The sequence below is a fragment of the Hyperolius riggenbachi genome, chromosome 2 (genome assembly GCF_040937935.1).
Source record: "Hyperolius riggenbachi isolate aHypRig1 chromosome 2, aHypRig1.pri, whole genome shotgun sequence".
NCBI classification, from domain to species: domain Eukaryota; kingdom Metazoa; phylum Chordata; class Amphibia; order Anura; family Hyperoliidae; genus Hyperolius; species Hyperolius riggenbachi.
Genome location: NC_090647.1, coordinates 370,676,904 through 370,690,396, shown reverse-complemented (window position 1 = coordinate 370,690,396; position 13,493 = coordinate 370,676,904).

The following is a 13,493-nucleotide window of genomic DNA, read 5'->3' as shown; positions in this document are numbered from 1 at the left end:
AGAAGCTATTTTTTATGCTATTTCTTTAAGAAGATTACTACAAGTTTTACACAGCTACTAGATACATAGCTATTGATACAGATGAGACTACTTTTGATCTTATTCTACATAACACAACCGTTATATTACTTTTTGAATGTACTTAGAAGATTGATAATTGCTTGGCTCTAAAGCCTTGATAAGATGGAATACTGTTATAAGGAAACACTACTTGGAACTGTTCATATTTTGTATATATGCTGTATGATAAGCAAATACAATTTTTTATATAAAATCATATACTGAGTGCTCTGATTCATTTCAAGGTATACCGTCAATCTATAATTACTGTTATAGAGGGTTCAGACCCCGCTATGCCGGATTTATATGATAGCAACGCTTTAAGGGCTGGTCCTTTACTGAGTTAGCAATCATGAAAAAGGCAAAAACCGCTCAGGTTTTTGACAATGTGAAGTCACACATATGCTCGGGTTACTCCGGCAACCATGTGGGGGCGTGTATAGACAGTGGACGGTGCCCGGAGCCAAACCAGAGGCAGCTGCGGATGTGGACAGGTAATGTATAATGCACGGGGTGGGAGGGGGGGGGCACATTGACCATTAGGGTACCCCCCAATCTTATAGACCACATGGTTTGGTACATTGCTGGATTACAAGTTTCCTGCAGAATAAAAGCCAGCATGGTGGACAATGGGATAGCAGTGCTTTGGATGGGGACACTCCATGCTGTTTTTGTTTTTTCAAACATTGTATGTAAATGTTTATTTTAAATTTTAAAAGTTTTTATTAATTAACTTGGGATAAAATCTTTTACAAATTCAACCATGGGGAAACTAAGGAGCAAAAAAACCTGTTACAATCTGAGACTTTAAAATTGATTTCCTCAAAATTTAATTTTTTTTGAGCATGTTCTTTTAAATTGCCCTGATTTTCAGAGTGCATTTGGTAATGATGGCATAAATAAGATAAATTGGTACGGGATATCAACTTCAATATCTCTCTCTTCGTCTCACCTTACAATTATTACAACATATTACAAAAAAGGTTTAAGGGAGCCAGATCCTATTTCTAATATTTGTCAATTTATTGCATATATCCAGTATCAAAAAACACACAACAGTGAACAAGACGCACATATAACCCCCCCATAAAAACAACTACGTTTCATCAACAGCATATGGCCAAGCTTTGCAAAAAACTGTGAGTCTCTGGAGTGCACTCCTATCAAAAAAGATCCACAGATAATATGATTGCAATCCTAATAATCTTCAGGCCCAGGCTTCAATGATGTTGACAAATTTGTGGCATCCAGAACGATGGTCAACATAGGTCTACCCCGTGTGCTATTACACGCCTCTATGTAGTGTATACATGTACATGCTCATTACTGACACTGACATCCTATGTCAAACCTCTCAAGCCAAACAACGCAGGGCACTTAAATGTCAAGATACATCAACGCTAACATGGACAGTTTGCGATTGCATTGCAGTATTCATAGATTAAAGCATTGGCTCATAACTCACGACCGGATACATCCAAACCGGTGAGCGCTTCTGTCCAGCTGGATTTAGTTTAAGCGTGATAGCCCTGTAGTCCACTATCTCTCCGAATGGTTGCGGGAGACAGCGATGTGTAAGGTGAGAGGAAGAGCATGGAGGCACGGGGGACCGACTCCGCCCACGTACGGACGTCACAAGCACGTGACGCGTTTCGTCCAATAGACTTCCTCAGATGTGACGTACTGTCCGCATGTTTGGTGGAATTACAACTAACTACAACTAAAGAAAGCCAGAAGCTGGAATTTCCGCTACATTTTCCAACACTTTGGGTTCTGAACCTGGAATGTCAAAATCTGCTCATTTCTGTGTGTGGTGTGTTTTGAGGTTACTTTCATGTAAATTAACTTCATTTTGTATTCACAGAAAAAATTGCAAATAAAAAAATCGGCTTATGAACACAAACAAAAAATGGCAAAACTGCACACAAAAATAACAGATAGCAAAATGCAGATTTGTGCGTACCGGAAATCTCATGCAGAAATTATAACCTGTTTGAAGAGCCCCTAAATATATTTACAGCAAATGTTGTTATTATAGCAGAAAATACATTTCTGGATCTATTTCATGTTTAACATTAAAGAGCATCATAAGAGTTTGTCACTCATGGGGGAATCTCTGTATGCTGACCTACAATGCAGTACAAGTATGAAAAAAAAATCTTATAAAAAGCTTCATTTTTAATTTAAATGCAAAACCAGAGAGAGCAAGATGAAGTTCCAGCTGGCATTTTGAAAGACTTGAAGTAAAATACAACAATTATTAGGCTTAAGTCAGCAGATAAGATGCAATTACATGCCTGGGAAAATTTCTGCTGCAGGAGGAGATAAAGAAGCAAATGAAAGAAATAAGCAAACATTGACTTAGCGAAGATTGCAAACAAAAATTAGATCTGATGACAGAGTGATCACTAATTGGATTCATTTGGAATTATAGAGACACAGCTGATTGCCTGTTGTTAACAAATGGTGAAAAGCGCATTAAAATGTTGCGGAAAGAAAGCTTTCGCTATGGTGAAAAGCTCATTGATTCTCTCGTCTTCATTTCATATGTGAGACTGACCCAGAATTGTATTACTTATTTCAGGACAAAAGTTTTGAAAATGGAAAAACAAAAGAACTTCTTCAACTTTAAAAAAAAAACATAAAAAAATAGATCTGTATTTTAATGTCTATAATATAGCATAACAAGTTTCTAGGTCAAGGTGACAAGAAAGCTTTCCTATCCTTTAGAAGCTTTTGTTATTTAGATTTTACTCAAATATTTAAGAGGCCTCAGTGAGAACTGTGGTATAGTGGCATTGTAAAATGAAAAAGAAAATGCTATAAATCTAAAAAGGGAAATAAACAGAAGGGTAAAGGAGACAGAAGAAGGGAGGGAGAGAGTGTACCTAAAAGGCAATGCACATTTGTTGAGAAAACTCATGGCTTTCAGCTTGACTATGCATTACAAGGATTTTACGGCAAACATTATTTTAGTTTCCTTATTTTTTTTATATGTGCATATAAAATGCCTTCATTCCACAGTATTTCTTACAAAACCTTGGTAGATGGGATTGTCAGACTTTGCTTATGCCTAGTGAATGGATACTGTCCATTCTCATTCTCATAGGCTTTAATTGCATCCATGCACCTGGCATTTTGCGTTCTGTTCTAGAAAAATGGAGCAGGTCAGTAATCTGTAATCCACTTAGCAATTAGCAACGTGGTCGACATCTAGGTAATCAGTGGTATAAGCACCTGTAAAATTGCCATGCGTTCCTTGTATATTACTACTCTGACTGTGTTCTGTTATATCGTCCTCCATTTTAGTGCACCTCTGTTATAATCCTATAGTATCCTCCAGTATTCTGTCACCCTTATATAGGGGCATATTCACTAACCAGCAGTGAAAGTGCTATATGCAGCCAGCACCCGACAACTTTACTGATACTGGCACTACTGACAGTGCGTGGTGTGCAATTAGAGGGAGCTACGTTACATACAGTAGGTAATGGTCGCATTGCTAATGTAATGATGTTGCACTATTTGCATAGCACGAGTTATGCTAGTAATGCATGTCAAGTTAATTGTGCACTGGTTGCTACGTCAAACGCATAAGCTTAATTTTATCATTAGTTAGTGAGCATTCCCCATTGAGTCCTCCATTGTGATTCTCCCCATTAATGGTCTCCCCCTTAATTACAGTGGTGCTTGTTATAGTGCTTTCTACTTCCTCACTTTACTCTTCCAAAGTTTTTTTCTGTTATCTCTAAGAACTTATTTCAGGCACAGCGATAAGAGGTAGAAGTTATTTAGACTAGTGAGATAGCCCTCAGAAATGGAGCTAGCAGTGCATCTCTCTGATCCTGTCTTTTTCAAACGGAGGTAGATGATATTAGGCAGCGATTTGAAAATGAAAACTTCCGGATATACTGTAGTAACTATTTCTAATAACATTAGCTCGCTGGAGTTCAGTCAACCCACATGGAAAACATTAATAACCAATGTCTGACTAGAAATATAGATTAAAATATTCCAATTGATCAAGTTATAAGTAAAAGAAAAATATATAATCACTAGTAAAATATATATTCAGAAATTTAAGTCATACATTAAATATCTCGTTTATGCAGTAATAAATCATATATATATTTTTTAAATTCCCATATTTTAGTTTTCATGCATACATCTGTGAAATATAAATACAGGGACTGATCTCTGTCGAGCAAGCTAAACACAGAACATCACAGTCCTCACAAGTGAGTGATTATACATCTTCCAATGACTTGCAGGTCATCTGACACACAGCAGATTTTTTGACCTTTGTGCCCAGACTGATCATTGCTTACTCCCCTGAAACTGGTGACATATTGATTTTTGTCTGACAGTATATTAACACTAGAACCATTTCATTTCAGCTATGAAAGCATTCTTTTCTGCGCGCTGAGCCTTGGCACTTGTATATGCCACAGTTAAATGAGATTCCGACATGAAAAACACATTAACAATACCATCATGTATTACTCAACTATTAAGCAAGTGAAAGTATATTTAGTGATGTAAGCTGAGATACTTGGTTACTCAAATGTAAAAGCTATTAATTATTAAAGGATAATTTAGTTTAATTTGCAATGTAGGTGGTGACAATGTGCTTAGTTCTTTTAGGGGTGTCTTTGTTCACCATATTGAAACTGTGATAAATCAGAAACACTGCTTTTCGGTATAAGATATACCGTAATTCATTTTGATGACGCTAGAAGATTTGGTTGTGAAATTGTAGATACGACATAATGACCATGACAATTAAGGTACCACCAGTTGTTGGATGAACTCTTTAATAGTAGTAGAAGGTAAATCTAAATAGAGCACTGTTTACAAGTGCTTAAAGAATAGCTATTATCAACACAAAGACAACAATATGCTAAGAAAACCACAGTGAAATATGGTTCAAGAAAGCTACTCCTAACCATTTGCCCAATAAACATGTCTTGATTAAAGGGCCAATGCAACACTCCACAGGAACCTCAATAACATTTAGTACAGATTTATCAAAACCAGTGTAAGGAAAATTGGAGCAAAACAGGTTCAAAACTGTTGCATACACTTAGATCAGAGTTGGTTGCTTTTAGAAACTGCTCTACATTATTTATTACCAGTTTTGCCCCACTTTTTATTGCACTGGTTTTGATTTACCACAGTTTTAAATGCTTCCCAAGTGCCACACAAGTATGGGAGAGGGGTAACTCAACCCATTTTAGTGTTTCCTGTATCATATATCCAGCATGAACTAGGCACAGGATATTAGAGTAGTAAAAAAAATAGGTAGTTAACAGGAGCTCAGTGACTGTGGGGCTCCCACCCACCTCTAAACTGCAATGTTCAGAGCGTGTACTTGAGTTTCCGTTTACTACCTTCTGCTTGCCTGGATTATGTCTGCAGTTTAATTATGGATTTCTTGACATTTCATGGGTGTCATTTATCTTATAGATTTTCCTAATACCTTCATCCATCAGCCCTGCTTTCTACAATATTCTTATGGCTGCTAAGGCTTTCTTGATAAATATGCATTCTCTTGATTTGTGGATTGACAGTGCCTGTACAGTGCCTGTAATGCACTCCTCACAAGTATTCTGAGAATTCAAGTGAATTATTCTTCTCCTTCTAGAGTCTGTACTGGCATATTATTTGGTATCACGTGTACTTTTGGGAGTATGATCCATTCTAAGGTACTTTCTGCTGTTGGACATGTTTGAGGTTCATCAATGCAGAGCCTTGCTATATCTTAAGCTGTATATATGGGGCATTAATTACCTGCAATGTGGAATCCATTTCAGTCATCATGCTATTGATAGTTCACTACAAGTCCTAGTTCACTACAAGACCTCACTGCTACCTTCAATGCTTTTATGTTAAGATACATAACTATGTTTATTTCTAAGTTAGAATACAGTAAACATTTTACTGGGCCCACAAGACATTTACTTATTCCGATTATCTTCATACTCCTATAAAGTGTTAATGTTTTTCTACAATTTATATTTGTATTATTTTAAAGAGAACCCGAGGTGGGTATTTTAAATCTTAAAAGAGAATCTGTACTCTAAAATTCTTACAATAAAAAGCATACCATTCTATTCATTATGTTCTCCTGGGCCCCTCTGTGCTGTTTCTGCCACTCCCTGCTGCAATCCTGGCTTGTAATTGCCAGTTTAGGCAGTGTTTACAAACAAAAGACATGACTGGTAACCAGCATGTGAAAGGCTGAGAGAAGCTCAGTCTGTGACTCATTGTAACGGTAGGGTGTCGCAGCTCAGATGTCTGATTATTTGGTGATCTGCAGAATTACCAATAATGCAGACGCTATACCTGATTATGTGTGATCTGCAGAATCACCAATAATACCAGTATAGCAGCACAAGGAGCTAAGTGTGTAGTGCTTGGTGCAACCGTAACTTAATAGTTTGACGAGACCTCACCAGAGGGGCTGGTGAGGTACTATCAGTACACTGACTGTATACTAGAGTCATGGACGTATCTATTAAGAGGCACCCGTGGGCCGGTGCCATGGGCGGGTCCTCGGGGGGGGGCGGCCACCTAAAGTTCATTTATAATTTTTACATTTTTTTTTTTACTTTTAATTTTTTTTATTAAAAAAATATATATATATATATTTTTTTGGTGGAAGGGGGGGGGGGGGGTGAGTGTCGGAGAGCACACACACACACGCACATGCATGTGAACTTGCTCCCCCTCTGCCCTCCAGCAGAGTGGTAGTGGCCGGCCGGGACTTGATCCTAAACTCTGCATGCCGCTGGTGTGGTCTAGTTAGTGACGTCACTAGACCAGGCGGCATGCAGAGTTTCCCTCGCGCAGCACTCCGAGTGTTGAGAGAGAGGTCAGATTCCTCACAGCACCCCTGCAGCCTTCCCTCAGCTTCTTCCTGCTGCCACTGTGCCAGGTCTGGTCTGGATGGAGCACCGGCGGCCTCGGAGATCCTCCCCCTGCTGCTGGAGACAGGGAAATCATCTTCCTTCCACCCTGTGCAGCCATTAGTGAAGTTTGATTCCATCCTCCCCTGTCTGTCACTGTCACAGCTCTGGCGCGAGAATTCAAGTGGGGGCATTCAGAGGACAGTGTCAGTGAGCACTGGAGCGTGACACTCAGCCCAGCACAGAGACACGCTGACAGGGGCAAGACAAGAGACAGCGAGAGACAGCCACAGCCAGCATGTATTGCAGCCAGGGTCAGAGATGAAAGAGCCAGCCCAGCAAAGTGTCAACATCAGAGCAGAGAGCAGCCAGGCCAGGACAATGGACTGGAGGTAATACACACCCTGCCTCATGCTCTTTTAGCCATAGGCATGCTCTCTTTCTTTCACCACTCTGTCAGTCTCTCTTCCTAAACTTCTTAAGCTCTGCCAGTCCTGTCACAGTCACCTCCTGCGTTCCAGCGCCTGGCTCCTCCATCTTGTCTGCCAGACTGCCTTGTTTGTCACTCAGCCCAGCCCGTTAGACTGTTCTGATCAAATCTGCTGACATTATTGCTCGTATTTCTGGTCAAATCTGCTGACATGATTGCTCGTATTTCTGGTCAAATCTGCTGACATGATTGCTCGTAGTTCTGGTCAAATCTGCTGACATGATTGCTTGTAGTTCTGGTCAAATCTGCTGACATGATTGCTCGTAGTTCTGGTCAAATCTGCTGACATGATTGCTCGTAGTGCTGGTCAAATCTGCTGACATGATTGCTCGTAGTTCTGGTCAAATCTGCTGACATGATTGCTCGTAGTGCTGGTCAAATCTGCTGACATGATTGCTCGTAGTGCTGGTCAAATCTGCTGACATGATTGCTCGTAGTTCTGATCAAATCTGCTGACATGATTGCTCGTAGTTCTGGTCAAATCTGCTGACATGATTGCTCGTAGTTCTGGTCAAATCTGCTGACATTATTGCTCGTATTTCTGATCAAATCTGCTGCCATTATTGCTCGTATTTCTGATCAAATCTGCTGACATTATTGCACGTATTTCTGATCAAATCTACTGACATTATAGCACGTTTTTCTGATCAAATCTGTTGACATTATTGCTCGTATTTCTGATCAAATCTGCTGACATTATTGCTCGTAGTTCTGGTCAAATCTGCTGACATGATTGCTCGTGGTTCTGATCAAATCTGCTGACATTTTTGCTCGTATTTCTGATCAAATCTGCTGACATTATAGCACGTATTTCTGATCAAATCTGCTGACATTATTGCACGTATTTCTGATCAAATCTGCTGACATTATTGCTCGTATTTCTGATGAAATCTGCTGACATTATTGCTCGTATTTCTGATGAAATCTGCTGACATTATTGCTCGTATTTCTGATGAAATCTGCTGACATAATTGCTCGTAGTTCTGGTCAAATCTGCTGACATGATTGCTCGTAGTTCTGGTCAAATCTGCTGACATGATTGCTCGTAGTCCTGGTCAAATCTGCCGACATGATTGCTCGTAGTTCTGGTCAAATCTGCTGACATGATTGCTCGTAGTTCTGGTCAAATCTGCTGACATGATTGCTCGTAGTTCTGGTCAAATCTGCCGACATGATTACATGTATTTTCTGGTCAAATCTGCCGACATGATTACATGTATTTTCTGGTCAAATCTGCCACGATTGAATATATGTTCTGGGCAATCTGCTCACATTACGTGTATTTTCTTGAGAAAACCTGCACAATTATGTGAATTTTCTGGGGAAAGGGTGACCTAAACTTGGGCCCACTGTCTTTGCGTTGCACTTTTAAAGCGAACCCGAGGTAAGAATAATATTGAGGCTGCCATATTTATCTCCTTTTAAGCAATACCCGTTGCCTGGCTGCCGTGCTGGTCCTCTGCCTCTAATTCTTTCAACCATAGACCCCAAACAAGCATGCAGCAGGTCGGGGGTTTCTTACAATATTGTCAGAACTGATAAGATTAGCTGCATGCTTGTTTCTGGTGTAATTCAGTTCACTACTGCAGTCAAATAGATCAGCAGGGCTGCCAGGCAACTAGTATTGTTTAAAAGGAAATAAACATGGCAGCCTCCTTATCACACTCACCTCAGGTTCACGTTAAATTACAGTTAACTCCACCCTCATCCGGTCATGGCCACACCCATTTTTTTATAGCCACAAAAATTAATCCAGCACCTGCATAGCACCCCTCCCAAAAAACCTGGAGCCGCCACTGACTGTACTTATACTAATTATTTATATAGCGCCAACATATTACGCAGCGCTGTACAGAGTATGTATTGTCTTGTCACTAACTGTCCCACAGTGGGGCTCACAATCTAATCCCTACCATAGTCATGTGTGTATGTTCGTAGTCTAGGGCCAATTTTTAGGGGAAGCCAATTAACTTATCTGTATCGTATGTTGTTGGGATGTAGGAGGAAATCAGAGTGTCTTAAGGAAACCCACACAGACACAGGGAGAACATACAAACTCCTTGCAGATAGTGCCCTGGCTGGGATTCGAACCGGGAACCCAGCGGTGCAAGGCGAGAGCGCTAACCACTACGCCACCGTGCTACCATACTACTGTACTATATTGTACTGCCATCTTCATCAGTACTTCACAGAGTATGTAGTCATGTCACTGACTATCCTCCGAGGAGCTTACAATCTAATCCTACCATAGTCTAATGCCCTACCATATTATTATGTAGTTATATAGCACTGACATCTTCTGCAGCACTTTGCAGAGAACAGTCATGTTACTGACTTTTCTCAGGGGAGCTCACAATCTAATACCTACCACTACTTTGTGCGAGAGAACACTGGCTAATGTGTGTGTGTGTGTGTGTGTGTGTGCTTTTTTAGGGTCACTTTACTCATACCCAGGGAGAAAACATGGCCCCACCGACTTTGGCTTACCAGAAAATTTTAATTGGCCACACCCACTGGGTTATGGACATGCCCACTGTATTATGTGACCACGCCCATTTTTGCCGCGGCCAACGTCCTGGGGGGGGGGGGGGGGGGTGCCGTAGGTTTGGGGTGCCTAGGGGAGCCCAAACCCTAAATACAGCCCTGACTAGAGTACAGTAACTTTAATAGTTTGGCGAGACCTCACCAGAGGGGCTGGTGAGGAACTATCGGTACACTGACCGTATAATAAAGTACCAACCCCAGCAAGCTGGAGATACTAACACTGAAGAGATAGAACCTCCCGAGGAGTGGGTGATTCAGACAGTACTGCAGCCTAGTGATCACCTGAGGGGCAGGATAACAAGACTATACTGCAGCCTAGTGATCATCTGAGGGGCAGGTGATTGAGACTGTACTGCAGCCTGAGGAGCAGGAGGTACAGACAGTACTGTGACTAATGATCACCTGAGGAGCAGGCGATTCAGACTGTACTGCAGCCTAGGAGCAGGGGGTACAAACAGTACTGCAACTAGTGATCACCTGAGGAGCAGGCGATTCAGACTGTATTGCAGCCTAGGAGCAGGAGCAACCGGTCACTAGCAAATAACTTCACCAGAGGAGCTGGAGAAGCTAACACCTCACCAGTGGTGAGGGCCCACTGGTGAGTAGAATGGTCAGACAGGCAAGGGTTGGCAACAGAGAGGACAGAATCAGAATATAATTGTAAGGCAGAAGAGTAATCTGTAATCAGGCAGAGGTTCAGCAACTAATCAGATGGGCAGAGGTACTGAATCAGTAAGCTTAGAGTGAAGTCAGAGGATAGCCAGAATCATACACAGAATAATCAATAACAATGTAATAATATCCTAGTCTAGGTGTGAAGTCCTTGGTTTCAACACCTGGGATCTAGTCTAAGGTCTGAGCGCTAACACGAGATGTATTCATGACAGCAGACAGTGTCTGAATGAAGCCCAGAGGCTTAAGAAGCAGAGGAGACCTCACTGGCACACCCCCTGCAGCCAGCCAGCAGGTCAGCTTACGAGCCTCCTCTTAGCATAAAGGTCCCGTCTGTGTGCGCGCCCGCGAGACGGTGACCCCTTGAGAGAGCAAACGTTCCGTCCTCGGCGTCCTAGATGCCTGGAGGACGGGCAGCGGCCAGAGGCAGCTGCGGCAGCAGTGCTGATCGCCGCAGCTGCCCCGTTCATTACACTCATACAGAGTCTGGAGGGGGCGTGGAGAGGGTGTGTATAGCTTCTTCCTATCACAAGCAGAGCAGCACATTCCAGCCTGAGCCGACAAAGCTGACAAAGGAAAGAAGATTAGATTATATAACAGAGATAATACAGCCACTGTGCAACTAGGAAAGGCTGCAGTAAGACAGACCACATTAGAACAGGTATAAGAACTTATAGAATAGAAGAAATAAGGCTGAAAATTTTGTTACAGAGTCTCTTTAAGAGGACACAGAGGCATGTTTTGTACATAATCATATGCCTCTGGGTCTCTCTATTGCCGCCTCTAGTTCCCCCCCCCCCCTCCTGGGGTCTGCTGGGCCTCCCTGAAAAAAGCACCAGGTTAGCGACAATCTCCTTGTCGCTAGCCTTCTATTTACCTGTGGCGTGTCGTTCAATCCGCACTCCCCCGCCTCTGTCCCCACCACTGCCCACCTCCGTGAGCTTCCTTCAATCGGAAGCTAAGCCACGAACTGGGACATGCCACAGGTAAATAGAAGGCTAGCGACAAGGAGATTGTCGCTGGCTGGCACTTTTTACAGGGGGGGGGGAGGGCACAGCAGACCCCATGGGGGACTAGAGGCGGCAATATAGAGACACAGAGGCATGTGATTATGGACAGGTCTTCTCTTTAAGGGAGTGGAGGATTTTGCTAGCCCAGCAACCTATTAAGGCAGTGGATTGCAGGTTAACTTACTCTCCCCAAAATTGTCCTTACACTATGGTAGGGACACCTGACTATGACTATGGTAGGGATTAAATTGTGCACTCATATAAGGGATAGAGTGGGGCCGAACCTCCGATTTTCGGTTCGCGAACTGGGTTCGCGAACTTCCGCGGAAGGTTCGGTTCGCGTAAACGTTCGCCAACCGCAATAGACTTCAATGGGGATGCGAACTTTGAAAAAAAAAATTATGCTGGCCACAAAAGTGATGGAAAAGATGTTTCAAGGGGTCTAACACCTGGACCCCCAGGTGGAGGAGTGGGATACATGCCAAAAGTCCCCGGGAAAAATCTGGATTTGATGCAAAGCAGCGTTTTAAGGGCAGAAATCACATTGAATGCTAAATGACAGGCCTAAAGTGCTTTAAAACATCTTGCATGTGTATACATCAATCAGGTAGTGTAATTAAGGTACTGCTTCACACTGACACACCAAACTTACCGTGTAACGCACCGCAAACAGCTGTTTGTGTAGTGACGGCCGTGCTGGACTGGTGCGCACCATGGCGAGAGTGCAGGTTTTGGTGGCTTTACAGCCCATATGGTCGCCTGGCTGATGTAGCTGAATGACAGAACAGTGACTGTCCAGCTGATCAAATTTGGTCTGACCACAATGAGGCAACGACCTTATTATCGTGGGTGTGCCCCCCGAGACACTCATCTAGGCGCCGGTCATTGCTTCATTGTGATACGCAAGCCCCTTCACCACGGCAAGGTAATGATCACGAAGGGGAATGGGTGCATGTACATGCCTTTTCTTTTGTTGTTGCAGCTGCCCGCAGTGCAGCCAGAAAAATTAGGCAGTCATGTACACGCACCAGAAAAATTATTACAGCGGCCGCTGCTAGCAGCGGCCTAAAAAATTCAGCAATCCGCCTGGAGTCCCGGACCCTGTTGGTGGTGGCGGAGAAGGTAGTCAAGCGGCCTGGAGGCAGACATGCTGTGTGGAGGGACTGGGAGTGACTTAGTCTTCTTGGGGCAGGCCAGGCAGCCAGTCACATGGCGTGCAGGCAGAGATGCTGTGTGTGCGAGGACTGACTTAGTCTTGGGGCGGGCAGCAGCCCTCCGGGATCCATGCCTCATTCATTTTGATAAAGGTGAGGTACTTAACAGTTTTGTGACTTAGGCGACTTCTCTTCTCAGTGACAATGCCTCCAGCTGTGCTGAAGGTCCTTTCTGACAGGACGCTTGCGGCAGGGCAGGAGAGAAGTTGGATGGCAAATTGGGACAGCTCTGGCCACAGGTCAAGCCTGCGCACCCAGTAGTTCAAGGGTTCCTCATCGCTGTTCACAGCAGTGTCTACATCCACACTTAAGGCCAGGTAGTCGGCTACCTGCCGTTCCAGGCGTTGGTGGAGGGTGGATCCGGAAGGGCTACGCCGAGGCGTTGGACTAAAGAACATCCGCATGTCCGACATCAACATGAGATCGCTGGAGCGTCCTGTCTTTGACTGCGTGGACACGGGAGGAGGATTAGTGGCAGTGGTACCTTGCTGGCATTGTGCTGTCACATCACCCTTAAAGGCATTGTAAAGCATAGTTGACAGCTTGTTCTGCATGTGCTGCATCCTTTCCACCTTCAGGTGAGTTGGTAACAGGT